This window comes from Astatotilapia calliptera, chromosome 11, assembly GCF_964374335.1.
Source record: "Astatotilapia calliptera chromosome 11, fAstCal68.1, whole genome shotgun sequence".
NCBI classification, from domain to species: domain Eukaryota; kingdom Metazoa; phylum Chordata; class Actinopteri; order Cichliformes; family Cichlidae; genus Astatotilapia; species Astatotilapia calliptera.
Genome location: NC_137432.1, coordinates 15,917,107 through 15,944,205, shown reverse-complemented (window position 1 = coordinate 15,944,205; position 27,099 = coordinate 15,917,107). Strand labels below are relative to the sequence as shown.

The 27,099-nt window shown below is 39.9% G+C and overlaps 1 long non-coding RNA gene across 2 annotated transcripts in view; it reads left to right on the top strand.

The window, feature by feature from the left end:
* The window catches only part of LOC113031571 (uncharacterized), a 62,235-nt gene extending 54,405 nt beyond the window's left edge, over positions 1-7,830 (top strand). For both annotated transcript variants that reach the window (XR_003273749.2, XR_013912066.1), the window contains one exon: positions 5,986-7,830. This is a non-coding gene — a long non-coding RNA (uncharacterized LOC113031571). The remainder of the gene's footprint in view (positions 1-5,985) is intronic.
* The last annotated feature ends 19,269 nt before the right edge of the window (positions 7,831-27,099 follow it).

The following is a 27,099-nucleotide window of genomic DNA, read 5'->3' as shown; positions in this document are numbered from 1 at the left end:
AGATGACTGAGCGCCACAGCTGGCCTTCTTGAGTGTTCAGTGCTTATTACCTACCCAAACTGGTCCAGGGAAGGAGAACCAATAAAGCAGGATCCAAGAGGCTCAATGATGCACATGCAAAACCAAGTCTGCGCAATGTGGTGTTACACCACAGAAGAGCTACTGTAGCACAATGCTTGATATAGGAAAGGTATCAGGATACATTTCATTGTTGCTTGGTGTGCACAGGGCAGTGCTGACCTGTGTCCACAATGCAACAATCAAAAAGGGTCCACTACCTCGTTTAGTCATGATCTTTTTTAAATTCACATGCACACTTGAACTTTTGATGATGCCAAGGTTTGCAGTCCTGTTTTTCTACTGTAATTCTTTCTTTATTGTGTTTTATTAATTTCTCATCCTGTCAGATGGTTTCTCTGTCCCCTCCTGGAGGTTGAGCCGTACCACTACATCACTGACTATTTACAAAATGCTTGTTCGGTGCAGCATATTAGCACGTACGGTTTTACATTAAAGTTACAGTCCCAAAACATAGAAACACATTTATGCACAATCTAATCAACAAGCTCCTGCTTTAAATTATTCAGAAACACTCCTCACCTCTATCCATATTCTCCGGTGAGAGAAGCAACGATATATTTGGAACATCACACTTTTAAGAGCGTGAGCTTCAACTCCCCTGGGTCATTTTCTGCTCTGGTCTTAATTGAGAGTGTTCTGGAAAAATCATTACTATATTAATGATTTAACACAAAGTAACTACCTGCTTTTTTCCAGGAGGAAAGGGAGATTTGCTTCGAATCAATACCCATGCACGCTCATTATAAGGGGGGTAAAGTTATAGTAATTAGGCAGACACCAATAACTTTTTAATGATCTTTGTTTTTAATTGCATATTATCGGGTTGCACAGTCTGTGTGTTTATACCCAAATATAAGATAATGGTGAAAGGAGAAGTAGATTAAAGAGAGGAGGCACCTGCAATTTTTTTTCTTTTTTTTTTCTTTTTACTTCAGCAGCAAGAACAGATAGTCTGCAGAAAAAAAAGGAGGATAAATGTGACCATCCCTTTGTGTCTTTTCTTTTGTGCATCAGTTAACAAGTAATGTGCCCATACTGGCAGTCTGGGGTTTTGAAATATTTGTGAAATAACACTTCCCTTTCTGCTGTCTATTAGGCTGAGGAAGTGAAAGGACTGTAGATAAAAAAAAAAAGGGGCACAAGGACCTTTAAGAGAAATCATTAATATTGCACTTATATCATAGAGTGTTTCAATTAAACACTTACTGGTTAAGTAAAAAAATATTAATACAGTAACTGTTTATTCAGTCTGTTTTCAGCTGACTGCAGGCAGTCGTGTGTCCCGCCGTTGATTAAAGGTATCATTTCGCCACTACAAAATAAAAGGCAATGAAAATATAAATTAAAATGAGGATAAAATGCAACTGCAATGGGCAGCCATCTGTTAGCTCTTAAAGGGGAAGTGGTATACTCGAAGCAGCGGAGGGCTGTGTGTCTCAGGAAGAATAAGAGAGGGAGTGGGATAAATGTGGTGATAGAAAGAGCCCAGGAATGCCAGGCCGGCAATCCAGGACTGCTCTGAATAAGCGAGCAAGCCAAGAGACGTTTTTCTTCTTCTTCTTTTTCCGCCTTTTGCCCCACTCTGCCTCCCTTCTCCCTCCCTTCCTTGGCCTGTTCGCTCTGGCCGGTTCCCCCGAAACACCGCAGCAGATTGTCGATCCAACGACTCCCTTGTCAAGTGATTATCTAGGAGCTTTAATGTAATCTTCCGCTCTCACGTACCATATTTCAATTACGAGTGCCATTGCGAAACAAGCTGCATATTCACTTCACCAATCGCCCCGCTGCTGCCTCAACAATGTCAACTGTAAAAGAACGCCAGCTGAAGGCAATTACGCATGTTTTCAGAGCCAATTATGATCGCTCTCACGGCGGCGGTTATGCCACAAGCAAGGGAGTGTTAGGAAATTTTTAATTTAATGACAATATGCTCATGGTAGGATTCAGCATGCGGCCCCCACTCCCAGGCCTGCCATTTCAGAATCCACAGAGGGAACCATTAGGCAGATAGGAAAAGATTATGGCCTCTCTCAAGGGCCACACTGGGAGCACAGGGATGGCCTCAGTAGTGCCGGGTAGATGGCATCCACTCATCCTCTCTGCAAGATCACAGCTGGCAGGGCCGAGTCCAAAGCGGAGAGGCAGGCTGGTTAGCTCGTCATCCAGTTTGGACTATGCCTGCAGAGGGAGCATAAACTCACACATTCTCACAGCAGATCGGAGGCTGAGAGATGCTGCGGAGAGAGATCAAAGTCTGCTCTGCGGGGCTTCCTTCTTCGACATTGCTGAGACACGGGCTTGACACCATTGAGTCTGAAAGCTTCTGGTAAATGGTCTTGAATTTGACATGCGAGGTTTTGGGGTTGTTTTTTTTTCCAAAATTGTGGAAACAAGTTTTCAGCTTTGTTCCAGAAAAAGAGCTTGGAGGAGGAAAAAGTTGTAAAATGACACATGTCACAGTAAAATATATATTTTTTAAAATGAATCTGTCAGTTACTGGTTATGAAGTAAATGACAATGTCATAATACATGTTTTAAAAGATCTATATTTTACGAAAGCTGTTTTACGTGCATGATTGCATGACCACTACAAGCAAGAGGTTACAGAACAGTCAGGTTTGTATTCACCGTCACAGCAGCAAAATAGGTTTTACAGAAAGAAAGCATATTGTTCGTAAATTTGGGTTTTAACGGTTTTAAAGGCTCAATTGTTCAAAAAACAAAATGCAGGTTAGAGCTGAGCCTCCCCTCCCTCTCCCAGTGGGATGTTTGTATAAAACCCAGTCAGTTCTCGGGGGTAGGGGTTGACAGGAGAAGACATCGCCCCAGTCCCTGGGAGATTGGTGAACACAACACATATATTAATGCATTAAATGTGTTGACTGTGTTCAGCCCAGAGATGCAGGAGTGAGAGAGAGCGAGAGAAAGGTTTGGGGGAAGAGGAGAAAAAAAAGCTGTTGTTATGTATGGTGTTGTCTTGTATACCGCACCTGGCAGTGTGTGTAAGTGTGTGTGTGTGAGGTGGGGGTGTTGGAGAAGCGTTGGCCAGATTATAAGGCCTGTGTTGAGAGATGAGGGATGGCCAACTTGTAAACAAGTGACAAGCGTCCTGGATGACAATTCCTAATCCATCATAGTGCTGTCAGCGGTGACCGGCGAGGTGACGGACAGCACCCAGGAGAGGGGGCAGCTGGTGCACGTCAGTCCACATCATAATTCGATTTTGCACATGAGCCGAAACAGAAGAAGAGTCAGAAAGAAGAAAGAACTTTCTGTCAGTTGCCTTCTTCTCAGTCAGTCGTCTCCATTTTCTCACCTCTGTCTCATTCTTCATCGTTTTAAGGCTCTGAAATGATGTAATGTTCAATTATGGGGAGGAAAAAAGGGATGCCATCAATTTTGTAAAAGTTCCTTGTGAGTTCAGTTGAAAATGTAATCTTCTTACATATTTGTCAGCATTTACTAAGTGGCAAAAAACATTACTAAACTGACAATAAAGAATACATAAGTTTATATAAGAATATAATATGCGTGAGGTTTTTTTTTAAGTCAATAGAGACTGAAATGTTATCCTACTTTGTGACATTATCTTGCAATGCAACTCCAGTGAACTGTTTTGTTTGTTTGTTTTTCAGTGATAACAGGAATCTGTATAAAGAGGTTGGCTTTACTCCCAACTCATGACATGATAACACAGAGCCAGCCTAGCAAGTGGACTAGGCATCTGCCCCTACCCTCCACACACACACACACACACACACACACACACGCACGCACGCACGCACGCACGCAGGCACGCACACACACACACACAAACCAGCAGGGGGACCCAAGAGTGTTCAAACATCTCAAAATAAAGACTGATTAAAAAAAAATCTGCAGTAATCACACATAACAAAATCAAAACATCTTGATGAATCTGTTCAGCTTGCATCAGAGCTGGTGTCATGTAACTACTTACAAGTAGATTACAACAAATATGTCCCCATAAAGTGTTTATTCATCTGAGGTTGCAAAGTGAAAGATATGATGAAGCTATGTTTCCACAACTAATTACAGCATTACATTAAGTGTCAAATGAGCCCTGAGTTCAGTCAAGGTTTGGTGAACTAATGTCAGCTGGCAGGTAGTTAGCGTTAATTTAATGTTAGCTAGCATTAATATGAAAATAGCTACATTTCGCCCCTTTAAGATAGACAACTCTATTAGTTTTACAGAGCTACACAGATTTAAGTTTTTAACAATATACAAACTTTCCTGCATGTTAGCTAGATTATGTTGTATGTAAACCATAGCAACCAAGTATAATGGCAAAGTATAGCAGCAAAATTTTATTTATGTCATTTTCTCTTGTCAACTACTTTATTGGTAAATATGGTAAATGGCCTGTATTTATATAGCGCTTTACTAGTCCCTAAGGACCCCAAAGCGCTTTACATATCCAGTCATCCACCCATTCACACACACATTCACACACTGGTGATGGCAAGTTACATTGTAGCCACAGCCACCCTGGGGCACACTGACAGAGGCGAGGCTGCCGGACACTGGCGCCACCGGGCCCCTTATTCAGAACAAAAACAATATTAGGAATCTATGTGTAATAAAATTACCAACCAACTTATAAAAAGAGGCACATGGTAAGATCTTAAATAGACTGTAAGTGTTAAAAAATAAATCTGCACATCATACTCATTTTAAAATAATCCATAAATGAATTTATAGCTGAACATAGGACAGTATGTTCCCCAATTTTTTTTTTGGAATTCTCATGTCTTTTAAGAGAAAATTAGAGTTTTATTTTTTACATTTTGAAAACTTGTAAAGATCAGGTGTAAACCAAACCTAGACTAAATATGAGAGATATTTGGGCACAGGTGTAAAGAGGCCTATGAGTATTAATCTTTCTTTTTGGCTGCTGGTGCGTTGATTTAGTTGCCCATGTTATGTCAAGGCCGTCATTCTTTTCTTAAAGACCTTGCTTCCCTGCCAAACCAGGATTTCCGATTGAGGGGTCTCAATAACAACTTTGATGTGGACGGCGTTCTGGAGGGTGAAGTGAAAGGCGCTAGGGAGGGGGGCCACACAATGGCCTGACCTTCCTACTGCATCTGCACAGATCGCACTCTAAATGGTCACATTGATGCTGCTTCTTAGGCCTTTTCTGGGAGCCCTGATGGAGCCAACACTGGTGGACTGGGACACAGCAAAGCCTGGGCACCTGCCAAAAGACAGGGACAAATTGATTGAGACCAAGCTAGCTCCTCCTGCATTTAACCCCTGCTCCAGCACCAGTTGGTCCTTCTAAATCACCACATAAGAAAACAGAAAAAAATAAAGCCTAAATGGAGCTGTTGCTGCTAAAACATATCTCTCTATTTACTTTTCATTATTTTCCATTTCATTTTTTCTTTGTTATTATTGTTGCCTGCTGATTGTATTCACTTCTGTTTTTACTCTATTTGTTAATTTCTATTTGGTTACATTTTCACTCAATTACTGAAAAAGTTGGCCTTCAGTCTTTTTGGCTCAGTTTGCAGGGGCACTTGTGAATAAATACAAAGTTGGAAGAGACTGCTTGCATTGTGCCAGAGGCATTGTCACTTGTAATGATGAAGGTGAAATTAAAAATCCCTATAAACCATGCTGTCTTTTACTTGAAAAACCAATTAAAACAACTGAGTTGATTTGCCATCCACTAAAACTACAAAAGCCTCCATCCTGTTAGTGTAGTGGGGTAATGCAACAAAGTCTGCTGCATGCTTTACCGCTATTTTCAGTAATGCTACACTGGAGAACAAAAGGGGGCGGTTATGTGTTTAAATTCTTAAATGCAAGCAAAGTTCTAGTTATATCCTTTTGTTTTATATCAGTATCAATAAATGCACTGCTTTCTTTCCACAGAGGGACACAGTTTTCCACCCTCAGATGTCTTGCGAGTACACATAAGGTCACCACAGAACAAGAGTGGGAAGAATCTGGGAGCAAAAGGCAAAATGGTTTGTGTCGATTTAAGCAAGAGGGTAATAGGAGGAGTGGGAAAAAAATCAATAACAACATAAAATTGATTTAGTGCGTGTCATAAAACATAAGTAAGTGCTCTGAGATGGAGAAAACTGGAGTCTCAATTTAATCTGTGCAAAAGCTGCACTGTACAGATGAAGCGATGTCAAGAGGGAGAAAGATAGGAAGCGGCTAAAGGAGAGTGGGTGGGAAGAAAGAAGAAAAGCAGGAGGGAGGACAGAGTAGCTCACAAGATAGAGAGAGGAAGATACAATAAAATCTAAAAGACAGACACTTAATTGTCATATTAAAGACTCTTTCCAGTGCTCGGCAGAGTGGAAGGTTAGCTCCCATTCATCATCTCGCTAACAGCCGCCTGAATGAAATCACAATTAAAATCTGCTCAGTATTGTCCCTGGGACGTTTCGCGAGCATTAATTTTTTCCCATTGATTCTCTACCCCCCATAAATCAGAAATGTTGCAGCGCATGCAATGGTTTATGGAGAAGGGATTATGGTGTTATGAAGCTAATGTAGCAGAACCGTCTCATTTACACACAGCCTCCCTGGCCAGCTTACAGGGGACGGAGTTATTACACTATTACACAGCCTATCACAAACACAACACACTGACACTGTTTAAACGATACGTTTAATTGGACAGTACTGTAGATTTATGATCATAACAGCATTGTGTTTTGAGGATTCTGTTCATTTGCAGCACAAAAGTGCAGTAGGAGAAGATTACAGCATTTGTCGCAGAAACCAGTGATTCTCTAAACATCTCAGAAGGATTATCCAAAGCCCTGATCAGTTCCTATATATAATTTTCCAGTATATGGTTCTAAGGTGTAGACTTTTACATCCTTAAAAGACAAATCCAAGCACTGAAGTTTAGTTTAGTCTGAAAAAGTTTTGCTCTGCCATTCCTAAGTTGCTATTAAAAAAATAATAAAGTAAAGGAGAATATTAAATGCCGTAATATAAAATAAAAGGTAGAAGAGGACACAATAAAATAAACAGATAGTTTTAAAGTAAGTAAATAATAATAATTAAGAGCCAGTGAGGCTGCTAGCTAGCTAGCTGCCCGCTAGGCGTTATCTCAGCTTCTTTTAAACATTCAGCATGACCTCGCTACCTTGTTTGCAGTGGGTTTTTGTTTTAAACTTCAATAATGTGATTTGTAATTAAACTGTCTCCATTCTTGGTTAGTGGTACTCTGGTATTGTTTTTATGAACATGTTAGACAGTGCTTTTGCACTCCCTGCTAACCATGCTTGCTGGTTAGCTAATAACATAGCACACCGCCTTCTGTGTAAATGCAATCAATTCAGCCTAAATGCTAAAATAAAGGCTTCAACACAAGGTGACAAGATGACTGGTGAAAGCACAGTGGCTACATCCATCTTTTAGATATAGTTTAAGACAGAGCGCAGTCGTTAGTGGGAATAATGCACAGCATTATTATTATTTGCAAGCATCTGGTCTTTGTCTGAAATCATTTTCTTGTCCAGTCATTTGCTGCCTTACCTATTTTGCATAATAATTTAATCTGCTGTGAGCAGCAAACTGTCATTATGAAGGTGTATGTGATTTTTTTGTCATTACTGACAGGTGTCATGTCATGCAAAGCTAATTTGGTTCTACAAATTACACAGCATTGTATCGCAGAACTTTTAGTTTGTGTTAATTGCATGCATAAATTTCCCACTCATTTTGGACACTCAATAAATACTATACCATCTTTATTGTTTACAGCTGTGTCTTCCTAAGTAATATGAGCCTTGTAAAAGAACATGGGTAAATGCAACAGATTTGTCACTGTGTTCTCATAGCACATTGTTATATTGTTGTTTTTTTAATGGCTTGAGCCCATCAGCAATCCAAAATCCATAACTATCATAGTTCATTCTGAGGGAGTAAGATCAGAATGAACTACCCAAACATCACATCATCGTCACATAAACTGGTCCTGACACCAGCTAAAAAGGGAGATGGATCATGTGCTGTAGCTTTTTGATGCTGGAAAAGTTTTTATTTTGATGAAGCCCTTAACTCATAGCTAGAACACCATCACCACCAGACATCTCTATACAATGAACACACATATACACACACACGCACACATAGAAACACACGCACTGCTTTTCCAACAGTGATAATTGTATCTTCAGCGTCAACGGCTTAACAGGACCAAATCATAGAAAGTACCTCTTGGCTAAAGCAAACCACTTCTACTAGATGAAGTGCATATGTCTGCCTTTGTGCAAAGATGGCCTAACTGCAGTTTAACTTTATCCTATAACAATAGAAATGATATATACAAGCAGAAGTACAATGACCTTTGGAATTTCAATATGAAGATGAAAAGCAGCAAGTCTCTTTGACAGGTTGCCTCACAGCCAGTGTCTACATGTAAAAATGATGTATGTAAAGAGAAATATCCATAAGTGCCATGGCCTGCAGTCTTTCCCATACATGGCTTTTACTGAGCCTGGCGACATGTTGAAGGCACTGTATGCAACAACATGAATGACAGCTTTACAGTGTGCATAAAACTTCTCTGTAGACAGAGGCACACGGTTATACTGCCTGGTGTCTCCAGCTCTTAAGAAAACAGCATCAGGAAGCTTCTGGTATTAATGTGCAGACTGGAGTTGGACACTTAAACAGGGAATCAGTGCCATCTCTGCACAGCTCACGCATTCGTTCATTTACAAATTAGTGCTTTTACCGAGGTTTTTAATGACTGAAATGATGTTTATTTTACTTGTTTTTTCACTTATTAATGTAAACAGCCCTTAGTATAACACGATTTCCTCAGTATTTATGTAATCACAAGAACAATAGATCTTCATCCGGAATTTAGCACTCTTAAACTTGTGCAGAGTTAGTTGAACCGGCCAGAAAGTCCAGCAGGTGGGGAACTAGTTCCTGCACCAACATGGTAAGTTCTGCAAGGCTGTAGAGAAGAACGGGGACTACTGTTGCATTTAGGCTACAGTTCTTGGACTCACTGGAGAAGCAACTGTAAGACGAGGTCTGCCACAGGATATGATAACACAAATTCAACAAAAGAATAGAGCACAAAATTCCAAACCATACAAAAATTATTTATAAGATGGCACAAAACACAATATGTGTAGTCGTAGTGCTTCTTTCATCACTGCAATTAAGTTAAAGGACTTTTTCTACACAGAATGAATGTTGTTTAGATTGAAACATCAGCTCTAACAATATCTAATGTAATGATGTAAATGATTAAAAAAATCTTGCTTGGTAAATGTAAAAGGGCAATGGTAAGTGGAATATAATTAAAGCCCTCAAATTAACTCAATCACATATGGTGACTTTTAAGTCTGTCGGATTTATAAAAAGATGATTGAATTGCCTTCTAAAGAGGGGAAATAAAGATGTCACACTTTGAAAGACACTACGTGCGTAATTACTAATCAAAGCTGTCGATCAAAGGAACAGAGAATTCGATTGCCTCGAACTTTAACGGAATCAAACTGGTTCAAAATCATAAGCCTATAATTCTTCACATCTAACAAGGTATTCATTTCATAAATGGCACTGAAAAGTAACATGTTGTGCCCGAATAGACCCGTCAAACATCCACATTTTCACTTTGTACTGACTGATCCCAGGACTACAGAATAATGAGGAGCCTAGAGAAATCTCAGGAGTAATGTAGAACTTGTACAGCAGATAAACAAATCATTTGCTCTAATGCGTACGTTATCTAAGTAATGATACAGCCGTGAATAATGTTATTTGACAACAATAAATGGCTACTTGATAAGAGGAAGGGGGATTTACAGTGTCTGTGGGGACAAACATGATAGCAGTGAAATAAATGCATTCTAAAGCGCAACGCTGTAATTCAATCTTTAGTGAAGATCTTTACGGTGCAGCCGGGGCTTCCACCATCAGCTGCAGTCTGCCATAGAGCATCACATCTCCTAGATAAATTCTCAAGACAGTCTGTGAAATGCTCCCATAACCAGTGACACGAGATGATTTCCCGCCTCTGACAAGCCCCAGTATTGAGTATGATAACACTTACTTTGTCTTCATCCTTGGCTGGAGTATAATATCAATCCGTTTGATGATCCAGCAAACCGAGTCGAGCACTTGTGTATCAATCTTCATACATCGCTGCCTAGTGTCTAACAAAAAGGCCAGAATGGGATCATTCAATCACTCCTGGGTTGCGCTCTGTTTGGTACACTTGGCCTTCTTTACAGCTCAAGTTTTTCACTCTCTGTGAGCATCTGTCCTATTTTTCTATTTCAGTTTCCCTCAATTTCCCTTTCCTTGTCGGGGATAAAGACACTTATATGTCTGCACACTTGTCATAACTAAGCACACTGTTCTTCCTATCGTCCAGTTGTTGCCATGCCTTCCAATAAACTGTTTGTCTTACCTTTGATTTCAACAACCGTAAAGCATCACTCCATAATCTTAACCACTTACCCCTACAGCAGGTTGAATCCATCCTCATTACCCTTCTCTTTCGATATCAAAAGGAATCCGTGTACGATGTTTTTTTTAGATTTTGACTTTACTTTTGTATTTGACTTTTTATTTTTAGTTGCTCTTTATGCACCAACACGACTTGGTTAGGTTTAACATACACCCGTCCAGGTTTTCCACATTAAGAGAAACATTGATGAGTCCTGCAATAGTCTAAAACCCATTTTTCCTGTCTTACTGAGTCTCTTTTAGACATTGTTGGAGTTTGACAGAAGTCTGTCAAACCATTCATCCACTGATCCATCCATACATCTATATATTTGCTTGACCAAAACAAAACTGGGTTCAATTCAGGATTGCAGAGACGCTGAAGCCTATCGAAGCTGTCAAAGGGCGAAAGACGGGGTACATCGTGTCTCAACACGTGCAGGGGCCTTTGAGGGACAGCAATTTTGGGTCCAAAGACAAATTTTCATGGAATCTTAAAGGTTTACTTCTGACAATTGTGGATGCCATACGATGCCAACAATTCTCTGTATCCCCCCAAAAAAGAAATAAAAAATGTTATAGCTGCAAATAATATTTAACAGCTACAGCATACTGACTATTTCCTATTCTCTGGTCAATAAAGGGGGTTTTGCAGCCAATGTTTGGTAGCAGGATTTGGTTCATTGTGAAGACAACCACGAGGCTTCCACTGAAATATAGCTCAATCAATAGACACGCAGCAATCAACTTTTACTTGTCAGTTTTGATATATCCAGTCATAGCTTAGGGTTGTTTTGCGATGTCTAATGTTCTGTGAAGATGGGCTTTTCATATTCTTTATCGTTTCTCACTCCTTTTTTCACCCCATCAACAAAAAAATGTGTTCACACTTTTGTGAAATAAAACCTCTAAGGGAGAGAAGGAGGGGAGAAATGAGGAGAAGAGAGGGGGGGGGGGGACAATGAAATTTAACCCGTTTAAAACTGTATCATTTTCCGACCGTACCTCAGGGCTCTGGGTGTTTATCGGTGGGACTGGAGAAGCAGAGATCACCGGACTGGTAATTGTTTCCTCTAAATCTGCTGAGCTCTGAGGAACACCAAGTGCAGTTTTTCATCAGACAGAGAATGAGAGGGTAAAAGGACAATACTAGGAAAAGCAAAAATGCTTTAGTCCATCATGTTGGTTTTTATCACTTCATCTAGCAAGTTAGGAAGGCCACTAGCCTTCCACACAAAATAATTATGAACACAGCTTTTGCCACTGACGGGGAGTTGGCGTTGCTTTCTGCAGTCAGTAGATCACATACAGTGTTTTCTTAGAATAAAGTTATTAAAAAGAAATAAATTACTTCTGTTTTAATTGATAAAAAAAAGAGAATATTTTCAAATATTACTTAATGCTAACTCAATTTGACATTTTGCTACAGAGTCAAAGCTCAGCAATAGGCCTGATATCTCATTTAGCTGTAAAGTGATGTGCTCTGCACGCAGCCACAAAAAGACATCAGAAAAGCAAAGTACTGCCACACTCCACTCGGACCAATTTGTCTCCATCACTCCATTTATATAAACACTGAATGATTTAGCTAAAATTGTGCCGAGAATCTTATGGGGATTTTTTTTTTCCCTTCTGCTTTATTTTCATTATACTTTGAGTATGTTAGAGGTTTCGATTCTGCGTGTGCATTTGGCTTTGAAAGTCTCAGATTTAGAGCGGTGGTATTGGCTCATTTTTCATATCCATTGTTGGCTTGTCAGGGTGTCATAGCTGTTCCACAGAGCTGTTAGATCAGTCCAAATGTATAAATCATCCAGGATCTGACACACTCATTTAATTTGGGGGGCCCTGGTGCAACAGCGGGACTATTAATGAAAAATCCCTGCCCTGTTTGCTGAGTGGGAACATTCAGTCTATTTTATTTTATTTTTTACATGGATATTCCGCATTATTTCGCCGAGTAGGCTGTTGGCGACCAACCTGGCACTTTGTCATTTATCATCATATGCTGTGTTTGTCAATCTGCTGAATTCTTTTGGTCGGCAGTCCCATGCAAAGATCACTCTGCATATTAAGAAAACGGGGACACCTCCGAGGGCGCTAGGTGAGCCAAACCTCTCACATTCCACAGTGGTTCCAACCCTAGAGCCTGTGTTATTGTTTTCCATCTGTGAAATAAAGTAACAGGTACTTAATGTACCAAAAACAATTTGTACAGCAGTTCTTTTTCCCCATTGAAGGCGTGCATGGCTCGCTGAGGGCTCCCCTTATCTCAGCGAGGCTAATCCATTTTCACACTGCGCTCCGGCGCTCTCATTTTACAGCTGAGGAGCTCTCCGGCTCCACGCTGGGCCTGAAATGGGACCCCAGTCACTGTGGCCCCTTGGAGTTTGCGTAGGTAAGTGTGCAGAACAAATGCTGAAAAGTCTTTAGAAAGTTAAAGGGACTAGTTTGGCTTTTCTCTCTCCCTCGCTCTCTCCCTCCCTGGGCTCCAGCACCTGCATTTTTTTGTGCATTTCACAGTGTGAGCTGCCGTGCTTGAGCGCTGTCGAAGGAGAGTTTTTAATTGGAGAAGCATTAAAAAAAGTGAGAAATGGTGTATTCTGCGCTGGCGTGTACCTGTTCAAACTGTTTTATTTTGTTTTATTTTGTTTATGCTATTCTATCTGATGAAAATGCTTTTGACAGGTGAGTATGAGCCATCAAACATTTATGTCACAGCATAAAACTAATGGAGCAGGTCATTGTCAAGGTGCCTCACTGGTGTAGACTCACACAAAGGTCCTGTTTACAAAGCATGTATTGATACCACATGTGCAAGCTGCAGTACGAGCTGAATAGTAGCAAGTGGGACTGATTGTGGTTTAAAATGATTACCGCAAAACTTGATGGATCACTGTTACACATCAAAAAAGCCATGATTAGGATGTTAGGGATCAGGAAAATAAATTACTCCTAAAATTGCTTAAGCTGGTTGGTTTAGTGTGTGTGTGTGTGTGTTTTTTCTTTTTCATCTTTTATACACTGCAACCATATTTAATGTTAGTGGGATATTTCACTGTTTTTGAACTTATAGAAATGAAAAACACGTTTATCTTTTCCTCAAAGTGGAAGTATGTGCATTAAAGCAGGCTGTGGCACAGGAAAAAGCTGGCAGCTCTGTTACTTGATAATGATATTTGGGTCCCACAGCTTCCACATGAATTACTATCTAATGGCGGCCCTTCTGTCGGTCTCGTGTCACGAGTGTTTTAAGTGCAGGTTGGAAGGAAAGGGTTGTCTTTGTTTGGGACAGTCAGCCAAGATTAACTGGGATCATCCTGGTTCACAGATACAAGGTAAGAAAGTCCCCCAGAATAAAATAACAACAATCCAAATGCTTAAATTAAAGGAGGAAACAAAGCAAAGTTACAAATGTAACAAAAGTCAATACGTGTGACTTTGACAAATTGTCTGTGTTTATATGATTGTTTCTTTTTTTCTATTGTTTTTCTAGATCCTGACAACGTTCAGACTTTCGCTCACATATCACTGAAAAACTGTTTTGTTTCACTTGCGAGTCGTGCTCCTAACCCTTCGCCATCCCATCATGCCAAGTCATTTAAGGCATCTGTGGCCTCTCTGGCCCAGCCTCTGCAGCCCCATCAACCCCCTGCCGCGGCTCATAACAGCGCATGCCCACTTGGCTGGGCCAGCCGGGAGGGCAGCCGGGCCAGGACTCCCAGGACTCCCAAGCATCCAGAGCAGCTGGAAGCCCCATCTTCCCATCCTGCTTCTCAGCAAAACAATCAAAACAGAAAATCTATAATAAATCAGTCTCAGGCTCTATATGGGAAAAGGAAAAAAAAGAGGAGGAATTCAGTCAAGGAAATCGCTGTTTGAAAACTGAAAGCAATGAATTTTCTTCAGCTATCTAAAAAAAAAAAGTTGCCAGGTCCAACCTGGAGTGTGTGAATGTAATAGAGTGCCGCGACTCCATTAGCAGGAGCTGTCATGTTTCCCTTTTCGACCAATAAGATATAATGATGACAATTATTTAAAAGAAGAAGAAAAAAACACACAAAAACAAAAGGTGTAAGGAATCTTCTAATGTGACTAACTCTGGGTTGTGCGTTAGCAGTTACACTATATACATATAAGTGTATGTACAAGCCTGATGATTTCAAACTAACTTAGACTCATTGAGTTAATACCTCTAACCTAAACAACTGTAATGGAGAGCATGAAAAATCTTCCCTCCCCCTTACTTCTCACACCCTCCAAGAGGACACAAATACACACACACAGAGTCTGACCACCCCAAAGCTAATGCAGTTGACTCAGAGGGTCATCTGTAGTTCACCACAGGGCGATTAAAAAAAACAAATCAAACATATCCCCTTTTAGGTTGTATCTTCATGGGATGATATGAGGGAAAATAAAAGTAGGAGAGGAAAAATAAGGTGTTGTCATTTTACACACATATATATATATATATATATATATATATATATATATATATATATGTGTGTGTGTGTGTGTGTGCGTGTATGTATACAATTAATATTTAAAAAAAATTGATGCTTTAATTTATGTTGTATGGGCATCTACAGGTAAAATCAGATGACAAGATTTTTCCAATGAAAAAAGAAACAGTGGCTTCTATCTTGGTGGGCTCGCCACTCGGCCCGATTGTTTACATTAAGATGAGCTGGATTCTTTTCTCTCTCCCTCGAGTGGAGTGATTTGAAGTTTGCTCTCTCATCCATGTAACTAATGCTGAGCGAGGCTAAGCTAGAATGCATCTGAATGGGCCTCCGAGCTGCAGGAGGAAGAGATTCATAATCACAGGCGAGATGACAGGTGGATCAAATTTCTAAACTTTTTTTGTGCGCGCGGTGACAGGCTATCAGTCAGCAGGCAAAGACGATGTTTTCTTAACCTTAGAGTTGCATTAAGTTGACATCCTGCTGTAGCGGAACTAGGTGACATATTGATGTGGAGGAAATATAACAGGCGGGAAGCTTTAAGGCTTTAGGACAGAGAGGAGGGAAAAATTACAAGCAAGAGAGGTTTGGGGAGGGGGTTTATGGGTAACAGTCAAACAAAGTGACCATCTTTATGACCTGTCTGTGAATATGCCTGCTTCAGCTCTGCAGAAGCAATGATTTAAAAAAAAAAAAAGAGGTTTAATACACTAGAGTAAAAGAGCAACACAATAACAGAAGGATTAGTTAAAAAAAAAAAAAGATCAGCAACAGCCGTTTAGTTATACGGGTTTTAAAATAAATACATAACTAAATAAACATCACTTTTATTGATTAATACACAGCAAACAGCAAAATGGACACCCTACAGCAATTTTTCAATTTAGGACTCGAATGGCGATGCCCCCTTCGCCATTACCCGAGAGAGCGTATTGGTGAGGCGGACTAAAGCCCGTGCATCAAATCAAAAGTGCAGAGTGTTACCATAAGCATGAAGACAAACTGCTCTCACGTTTCTAAGTACAGAAGTCTATGTTCAGTTACTTTGTCACAAATCACTGCAAGGCTTCCCTCCCAATCCGTCATTTCGGGATTACCGGGAGTTCGCGTAGGCGCTGCCATCGTCACACAAGCCTGTCACCTGCTCAGTGGGGGTAATAATTGGTATGAAATAGCGTTATGGACAGCTGAAAAGTAAGTGCTCTGATTGACTGGGAAGCCACTCTGAGGATTCCTGTTTTACACTTTGTTAAGGTTCTCAGTTCTCCTTAACTCTTTGCTCTTTTTATTCCTTCTCTTTCCCTCTCCTTTCATTTTAGCCTCATGGATTTGTTATCACAGAGGTTTAACAATTTTGCTGGCACCTCTGTCAGAAAATAATTTTTTTTAATTTAATGACATTTTTTTCAACCAGATCTTGACTGACTCCATTTGTGGGGGTGTAACTCTATCAGAAAGCGCCTACCTGCTCTTTCGGTCATCCTTTTTCTGACTAGTCGAGCGGAGAAACAGAGGGACTAGACAGAGATGGGAAAGGCGAGATGGGAAAAACGACAAGGCTCACAGGTGGATGTGGTTTTAGCCTCCATATTCATTTTTATAACTTTCTGACAAGTACCCTTTTTGTAATTTATGCCAAGAATTATCTGCGGTGACAAGTGGACAGTCATGTCAGAGGCAGAGATTGAGCAGCGGTGCAGCGCAGAGACTTGCTGCACGCCTGTACAGAACAAACAGCCGTGGAAATCTGTACAAGGTAGTTGGGGGGGTGTATAGCAAATCACACATTACACGACATACACTTGACAGTGAACAAGAAGAATTTGTTTCGCTCTAACACTTGAGACAAGGTGGGAAAGAAATGGGAGGAGATCAAAAGACTGTCACTTACAACAAATAAAACACATCTAAAAGAAAAATGACTCTGCCTTTACTGTGAGATGTCTATGCAGGTTGACTTGGAAATGAGTAAAGTAATAAAAGAATTAATGCTCTTTTAGAAACCTTCTAGTGAGAATGTATGGGCAGAGCTCCAAAAGCCACCATTTGAATTTGTCAAACTGTGAGAGGCAAAAACGAAGGAAAAAAAACCATCACAACCCTTCTTCAGATCACCCAGTTGTTATTTGTGCCTTAATTCAGCTGCTGGTATTAGTCTCTGAAAAGGCAGAAGCGGCTGCTGTGATGCTCCAAGCCTCACATATTCTTTTCTATGGCTTATCAGTCGGAAAGCCAGAGGAGCTGTCCGGTCTCATTCTCTCATTGGAGAGCACATGTCAGGACCTATTTGCCACTGGTTACTTTGAGAGTGACATCAGTGATGACCCCTTGACCCGCGCTGACGGAGAAATGCTTCTGCAATAGTTTTCCATTACAGAGGCGAGAGAGCGCGGACACCAGACAGATATGTTGAAATGGGAAAATAGGAAAACTGGAAAAGGCATTTAGACCTGTATTTGACCTATCATGTTTCAGTTTTCTGCAGGAGCCTTTTATGAAATGACTATTTGACCCGTGAACAAAGCCCTTGTCATCACCCGCTTGTTTTCTATGCACTAACTGGCCACCAAAGAATATTACAGCTGAGGAAACGGGGTCTTTACACCAACACACGAGCTTCTTTTCTTTTCCTTTCAGTTTTTCCTCATTCTTTTCGTGTTGCTCTGTGTCTCCTTGTCAGTCTCATTATGTGTGAATCAACCTGGAATGTATCTGTAGATTTCTGAAATAGAGTACAAATTGCTATCACGGAGCTTTTGACATGCTTCTCAACAGGTTGGAAGCCAGTGTTTCATAAAGATTTGAGCCGTGCTTTGTTCACCCGAAAGCACTCTGGTTGAGACTGCGCTTGGATTTCTTCCAACACGATAAAAAAGAAGAACAATTAAAAACAATTGCTTTAATGTTGGTTATTATAATGCACAAGTTAAATTTCATTGAAAGGAAATTTGAATTGACATTTTAACTAAGAAAGCGTAAAAAAAACCCTAATATTAATATGTAATACATATGTTTTTTTTATATTTAGTTACATCAGATGTCAAATGAACAGTGTTGTTTTTCTTCAAATGTGACGAGACATGTTGAGTTTCACCTGCTAAATTTAGTGTGAAATTTTGGAATATGCATATATTTGTTCTCTTTACAAAACTTTGATGTGAAGATTTAAATGCTCTAGCTACACTGAGCACCTACTGGCAGACTTTTCCTTCAACTGTGAAAGGATCAACAGCTGGCTTGGCTCAGTCCACGGAAGAAGAAAAAAGTACAAAGAGTAGAACCTCTAAAGCACACTACTTTAATTACTTCATTGTAGTACATGTTGCCATATACTGCAATTGCCAGGCAGCCAGCTGAGACTTCAGAAAGTTACTGAGCTTAATTGAGATAGCCATAGAAGCAAAGCAAAACAACGGAAAGTATTCATTAGTGTATTTGAGTACAGTAATGGACTTATGTATGTTTTCTAGGCATCTAATATTAAGTGGTTATTTCTATTTTATTCCATTTGACTTTTTCCACATCAATAAATTTCAAAGGCAAATGTCAAGATTTGTCTGAAAAATTTGGTTAAATTAAATTTAAGGAAATATACTTCTGACAAGTTTGTTAAATACTTGGAAAAGTTTGAGTGAGCCTTTCACATTTATTTTGTTGACTTAAAAAAAACAAAAAATCAATGAGGAGTTTAAACTAGGGATGCGTGCGACTAAATGATACTTGGTGCTTATATAATGTTTTTCTACTCATAAACAAGTATACCATAAGCCTCATTTACTCACATAGCACTTTTTTGTTATTTACAGACCAATAGATGCTTGAAACTTAAGAGCAACTACCTTGTCCAAAGGCATTTTGATATGTTGACTGGAGGAGCCAAGGACTGATTCACTGACTTTCTGATTGGTAGACAACCTGCTCTTCCACCTGTGCCACAGCCACCCCAGTCAACTAGCTTTGTAAAAGTTGCTGGTCTTGCTAGTCGACCCCAGAAATACTAGCTGGTTAAACTTATATTAATTTTTTTAAAGTACCAGTTTAAAGATGACAAAGAGCTGCATTTCCCAGGGGGGTGAACAGACGACAGTCATGCTAATAGGTGTGTTTCTGTATCATCCCGATGTAAAATATATATAAATAAATAATGGCTGGCTGTTTGCTGGCTCTTTTACAACAAACTTGAATATGATCACGTAAATGAAACCAGGGTGAGCACCTTCTGCAGCAGAAGTTAACACTAGCATGACAGAAAACAATGGTCGTGTCCAAATTCATGGGCTGCATCCTCCTGAGGTCGCATTTGTCACAGCGACGCGCCGAAGGCTGTCCAAATTCGTAGACTCCTCCGAATGCAGCCGACAAATGCGTCCTCCTTTTCCCCGAATTTGAAGGATTGGTCGGGTGTGTCCTTCGTGGCCCACCATATCCCAGAATTCATATGGCCCAGCCAAACTCCAGTTTCTAATAATGGCGGCCGCTACTAAGTTTTAAAATTACTCTTACTAATCTTTCTGGGTCACAAAATAAACTTTTAACATATTTTCAGGCGAGAAAGTAGCTGTGTAAACATCAAATATCTGCTCGGTTTATCAAGATATCCCATATTTGCAAAAGTGCTTCGACGTTTTCGGAGCATCTGCTACCCACCAGCTCGATAGCAAGCCGGGAGCTCGAGGGTCACTGAAACCGCCGAGAACGGCACAACTCCCGGCACATCATTTTCAGATCACCGCGGAGTTTCGCTACTCAGGTTAAACGTAATATATAAGTCACTTAGACAACCTAAAAATGTTATATGTTCGTGAGTAAATCAGTTTGGCTGAGATTAAAGTTATTAGATTAGATTAGATAAAATAAAACTTTATTAATCCCCCAAGTGGGTTCCTCCGGGATTTTCACACAGCTGAATAAACGTCAAACAGAAAACTGATTAAACAGAAGTGTGAGACGGTCGAGAATTTACGCCAGTGTCCTGTTATATTTTAGATAGCAAGGAGCAGACGGCCGAGTTTATTAAACTCCACCGAGACAGCGGTGACGCTAATCAGAAGTCTAGACCGTCCAATTTCCCCAACCGTTTACTTCCGGCCTACCCGACCTTCTGAGGACCCGGCCCACATAGACCGCAAAGGCCGGGTCCTCAGGAGGATGCAGCCCATGAATTTGGACACGACCAATGTTACTGAAGCTAGCGCTGTTAAGGCTAGCTAAACCAGCAAGCTAATCTGACACATTTGTTTGCAAGGTCAACGATTTTAAAACATGACTTGATTAAAAAGAAATGCAACTTATGGTTTCATATATCTTCTAAAATATGCAGAAACTCTGGCTAACTTTTAACTACATCCATTCGATTATGCTATATATATATTCGATTAGATTACAATTACGTTTTAAATGGTTTTAGTGTTTAGTGTTCTGTTATCTATACTCTACTGGTCTAATTTTTTTTCAGTAGTTCAGTATTTAAGAGTTCAGTATTTAAAATACTGCTTAAATAACAACAATGACAATATCAAAATATCACAAATCCATATTAGCAGAACAAATACTTTTGGTGGTGTTTCATATGACCAGATCCTTTAACAAAATCTGTTGCTCATTCAAACACTTTAACCTCAGTTACATTTTATATAACAAACCAACTCATCCATCAGAGTCCCATTTGTGACACTACAATATGGTCTTTGACTCTTGTAAATCTGTTATGTGAATATCATTAACAGAGATGGGCAGTAACGCTTTACTTGTAATGCGTTACTGTAATCTGATTACTTTTTCAAGTAAGGGATTACTATTGCAAAAACGGTAATTAGATTACCGTTACTTTCCCGTAGGAACGCTGCGTTACTGCGTTACTAAAACCGTGATTTTTTTGCGAGAATGTCTCACGACAGTGACGTAAGCGAGTGCACCGTTAGTGACAACAGCTGTGTGCAGATCAACAATGGATCACATATCTATTGTGAGAGAGAGTATGAGCGTGCAGCATTTAAAGCGTGGAAGTACTGACCTTACTTTGAGTTTGATTCCATAAAAAGTGACAAAAACATTAGCGTCCATCGTGCGTGGGAAGAAAACTTCTTTTTACAGCGAAAAAAACCCCTAAACTTCCGAGCAAGCACCGAGTGTGCAACGACGTAATGGGAAACTCACAGAGAAACTCGCGGATTCTTCAACTGACCGCGCCACACCTGCACCAGGGTAAACCTCCGCCTACCTCACTCCTGCTTTACAGGTGAAAATAGAGCAACAGGACTGCTGAGTCTTTGACTTTATTTATTTTCTGCTGCGTTTTACTTGCATCTATTTGAAAGAGTGAGTGTAAACACAAAAAGTATTTTATTTTATGTGCTGGAATGTGTAGAAAATAGGTTTAAATGTTAAACTAATTTATTCAAGTCAGAGAATGTTGCATATAATTAAAATTTTGCTTGATGCATAAAGTTAAAAGATTAAAACTGATAAAACAAGTTAAAAAAAAAGAGACTTTTCCATTTGATTACATTTTGTATGATGGATTATGTAGAAAAAGTAGAATTGGGCTGAAAGATCTATCGCTTTATCACCTCTTCAGGTTGCAAATCGTGTTTTTAAAAAGTAACTAAGTAATTAATTACTTTTGAAAATAAGTAATCAGTAAAGTAACGGGATTACTTTTTTGGGGAAGTAATCAGTAATTAGTTACTGATTACTTTTTTCAAGTAACTTGACCAACACTGATCATTAATAGCAACTGTGATCTTCCATCAAAGTATGATTGACAAATTACCCACAGTAAACCATGAGGAGGAAGGCAAACTGTATAGGAAGATGTCCACTTAGAGCACTGATTTATGTAATATGACAGGGATGCTTTTCTACTTTATCACCCATTACCCTTCCCTACAGCTCATAAAGACATATGTCACCACATGAAAGCTTGGCAGGTCATTCTGTAGAGACAGCGAGTGCGCTAGCTAGTCAGCTATCACTGCTGGCCTTCGCCTTCCTGATGAATTACATTTATGAAAGCTGCAATTACCTGATTGCCTCGTCGCTTTGGCTCCCAGTCACGAGCAGGATTCATCACAGCCCTATAATTTCTTTCAAATTAGCCATGAACCTTAGTCCACAGTGTCAACAGTAAATGCCATGGTGACCCTACTGAGTGTAAGTAATGTCCTCTTTGGTCAGCACAATAGTAAATGAAATAAGCGGCTCCTAGAAATGAACATCAGAAGATATGAAGTAGCAAGAAGGTGACATCACAATCACTACAGACCCAGTGGAAGATATGAAAGGTGCTGGTTAGATGCTAGTCTATCCTGAGATCGGCATGCAGTAGCTGACAACATGGCATAGCCCCCGGGATCATCACCATAAGCCCCACAGGAAGCTAGTAGCAGATTGTTATTTTCTATACCTCCCTTTCCCCAAGCAAACTGACCTTCTCAGACCTCCCAACACAGAAGCTTCTCTATCCTCAGACCAGCTACACCCTGAGGATTCACAAAACAAACTAACTGCTGGGCTGGTATGGGCCCTCCCACAGACCACCATCTCTCTCTCGGCATGGAGGCAACACTTCTGATTCTGTTTTTCACACACAGAATCAAACAGAGCTATGAAATTTATATAGCGCTAAACTCTCACTCGCACAATGAAGGTGATCAAGTTTGAGTGCAGGAGCAAAGTTTTTTGTTTTTTTTTTATCTCCAGGAGGTGCCGCGCAACGTGAAAGTTGGAACAAGCATTTCCTCACACATTCATAAATTCATTAGTCTAAACTTTTCAGTGTATCAGTTACATTAAGCCTCATTAACTTCTTTTTTCCTGCTTTATATCAGCTAATTAGCTCAGGGGTGGCCACAAATTAATTACCATCTTCTACACCCTCATGCAATTGCATTGTGTTTATTTAGTCTCTCCTATTAACTTTTAATCTTTTCCTTCTCGTAAAAACAGGCAATTAACATTTTTTGATAAACAAAAATGATGCTAGCTCAGGGATAATCAGCAGCTCTGCATGTCGCCCTTGCAAAATTATCCTGTCAGCTAATTTGACCCTCAAACCACCCTTAGTCCAGGGCTCTTTGGTCTGTTAGACTGGCTCGGTGTGTAGCAGAAGAAAAGTGTGTGACAGCAGCATGACCCTTGTTGCTTTTTCATTTGTTGTCGGGGTTTTTTTTGCCTGCACCTAAGGCAGTAAGTTTGTGTGACTCTACAACTGACTATGTTTTTTTTAATATCCTTTTTCTTTTCTTTGCTGTAGCCGAGTTTGGCAATCAGGCAATATGACAGCAAAGCTTTGAGCATTAAGCAAAGAGATGCTGGAGAAGTCTTCAATTTTCCAGTGTATTTCAATAAGCCAACACAATGGCTGCTTCATTAGCTCATTGATTCATTAATGTAGCCATCATTCTTCCTCATATTCACCGAGCACAAACACCGATGATACAAAACGTAACAGTAATGATAACTCCGGCTCCGGTCGAATTCCTGTTAAGGCACCAGGCAGCAATCCGCTTTGATAAAGAGGCCCATTTATTCGCTGTCTCCCAGCACAGGGTCATCCTTCTCCATATTCGGTGTATTGACCCAGGTTGTTCCTTTTATTACAAGCAGGTTTTTTATTGAAGGATGATTACATTGAATGATGTCAAGTGAGGGGCGAAAGAATCGACCAGAATAATGACGTTCCGGTGAGGGAGAAAGTGATGGGAAGAGGGTTGGAGGGGGTCGATGGCTGCACTTGCCCTGTCTTTCTGCGCAGCCTCACAAATTGAGACGCATCCGTGCTCATCCATTATTTAAGGCCGATCGGAATCTCTTGGCAACTATGGATTTGATCATCATTGCCGTGTCCATATTAAATATGTGACATAAATATCACAGTAGGGGCTTGCCAATAAGAGAGCAGCTTGGGACATGAAAGAGAAAAAAATATATGGATACGAGGCAGAGCCACGATTAGAAACTCGTGCAGACGTCTCGCTGCTTCTCTGACTAGGAGCTGTTAAAGATATTAGAATGGACCTTGAATAAACAAGGAGTGGACTGCACCGTTCCTTAAGTTTTCACATGGATATATTGCTACAGCACGTCAGCAGCTTCGCTTGTGACATGTCTTAGGTTTATAACCAAGCACACAGATCGATTTTTACAGTGAGTTGACCGTTTTAAAAACAGGACATTTTCTAGCAGACCTTTTTCTATAATTTTACACATTTATCTCATAGTTTCACTGGTCCTACCCACAAGATCAAAGTGGGCTGTATGTGTGCCCACGATGTAAAATGACTTTAGCATCCCTGATCTAAAAGAATGCCAGTATCCAAGGCTCCCCAGCGGATCATGTCACCTGTCAGTGGTTTTAATGTTGTTACTGATTGGTGTAACTGTGTGTTTACTTCAAATTAAGCTAGACCTGGATAGCAATGGCAGACTTTATCCATTTAAATCATCAGCATGTAAACATTTACAGTGTGAGCATGTTAGTGTGCTGATGTTAACATTTCACTCAGTGTGAGTGTTACTGAAGCTGTATGCTTTCCTTTCGTTTTCTATAAAAATTGCTTGTTATCTTCCCTCGCTGAAAGTGCGGCTAAGCCCCTTAGCTTAACTCTTCCAAAATACCTGTTTAAATTTTCTCAAATAACCTTAACAGAGGCGGGATTGTATCTTGTCTTTATTTTTAGCAACAAGCCCACATGCTTTCTCATTTTGCAACAGGTCTTTAGTACTACCGTTGCTTATTATAGGGATTTTGCTCCTCTATTTAAGGATGACCAAAATTGCCTGAAAGTCTCAGTCCAAGGTTGTTTATGTTAAAGCGCCAGAATGTGTTATATCTTTGGTAAACGAAACCAGCAACAAAAAACAGGCATTCATTCCTATGAAAATGTGTCTGTGTGGGCAAAGTAGCAGTGCGCAAAAGGAAAAAAGAGGGTGTCGAGTTGTAAGTCACCACATAAATAAGGTGGAAAGAGAGTTGATAACAAGAACCAGCATCTGCCAGGCAGGCAAGCAGGCAGTATGTCTCCTCTCTCCACGGTGGACTCTTCGTCTCCTGTGATTTTCTCCAGCTGCTGGCCATGAATACTGGCCTATGCACTCTAGATTAAAGCAGAACACATGTTTCTCTGCAGGCTAGACTATATATCATCCCCTGATAGCCAACGACACACGCTTCTACAAATTGTCTCAGAGAAAAGACAGAGCATGGAAAAATACGGATACAGTATGAGATATGTGTTACTCAGCGGTTTGACTGTTGTTCCATGTATGTTTGTATTAATCTAAATGTGATTTTTCACCAAATATTGAAATCATTAGCAGCAGCATAACTCTATTCAGTTTTCCCTGAGCTTCTGCTCTTCAATGGAAATATCCATATCATCGTTCACCCAGCAATGGTAAACAAGCTTTTATAGACTCTGAAGTCTGCTTACAACGACTCTTGCTCTTGGTGTCTTGGTTGAGCCACGTAAACAGTGGTTTATGTCTCTGGGCACTGAACATGTTGCTTTGCCCATGCACAACCCGACTGCGTTTGCTGATCGAGTTGTGCTTTTAACTGTGAGCACCACAGGTGGGTTTCAAAAGCATCCACTAGATATAATCTCAGTAAAGCTGAGCAATTGAATTGGACCTCTTAATTAGCTTGTGATGTTGGTGCCTTTTGGATTACCACATTTTTTTCTTCAAATAATTCATGTGGTGACTAGTAATTGTAGCCCATACCAGTATTTTTACAGTGATGTTTATATGTTTTTTCTAGTTAGCGGGTATCTCTGACTGTGTGATGTATCTATACAGACTATAGATGTGCATTGCTACCTAAGGCAGCTAGTCACACAGGCATAGAGAACAAATGGCAACCATCTGGCAGCCACTTATTACTAAGTAAAGACTGGTATGTTTTGACTGGCTAACGAGTGATTGCTGGAGGTTTCTAGTCATTCTGAAACTAATAGCTAAAGCCTCATTCAATCAGGCCTAAAGTCCAGTCAGTGTCCCCCTGGCAACCACCAACCAATGGGAAAAAGCATTTTGCAACCAGCTGGTGAGCGTTGCAGGATGTTTCTAGTGCAAAATTGTAAGCAAAGAGTTATAGAGTGCTGCACTGATTTGCAGATTATCGCTTTCTTGATCGCTTGATTGCATGTAGTGTTTGTGGAAAATGCTGAATTATCTGTAAATATTTGCAAGCTAGTCATAGAGCAGCAGTGCAACTGTAAAAAGTGTGATGCAAACTGGAAATGCATCCAACATATTTCAACATGTTCTCTGTTTCCGGTTTGTGTTGCTTTTTTCCCATTTTTACTGCAGCTCAGTGAATAAATGGCGACTTGTTACAGACAAGTCAGTGTCGTCCATGCAAACCACAGGCACGAAACAGCAATCTGCTAGTGACCAAGGAAATGGGGTCCATCCTTTTTATACAGTTAATGCATATTACTGAGCTGTGCCAACTTTACCATTACTGGGGGAGGTGGAGGGTTATTTCACAGCTATATTTTAAAGATATTATGATTATAATAAATTAATTAAAAATCATACTATCAAAAATATTACAATGATATTCACACACACATAAGTTTCAAAATCCTGCAATTTTCACTGATTGGTTACAGGAATTTTCGCATGTGAGATAAAAGTGTATTCAGATGAAATTTTCTTTTCTCGCAAAACAAAACAGTTGTTCCACTTAAACAGTCAATGCATGTGATGCCTTGTGTTTTATCTGTTTTTCATTAAATCATAACAGCAGACGTTTATTTCTCTTTGATTAAGATTTATGCCATGTCTCTTTTGTAGACAGAACTGAAAGAAAGTATGCCCCTAAACCTTAAAGCAATTATGCTATAATACATGTCTTAGCGTCTAATTTGAAGATTATGTATTTGATTGGAGTAAATTGTTTTGATTTTCACTCGTTCATTATATCCCGCTTGGTTATCCTGCTTGTTAATTTACAAGCACTTATAAAATAAAAATAGATGTTGTGTTATTCATACAATGACTAATTTGACTGTTTCACTTTGAAGAATTTCCATGAACAATATTAAGATTTTTCATTGTGTAAATGACGTGACAA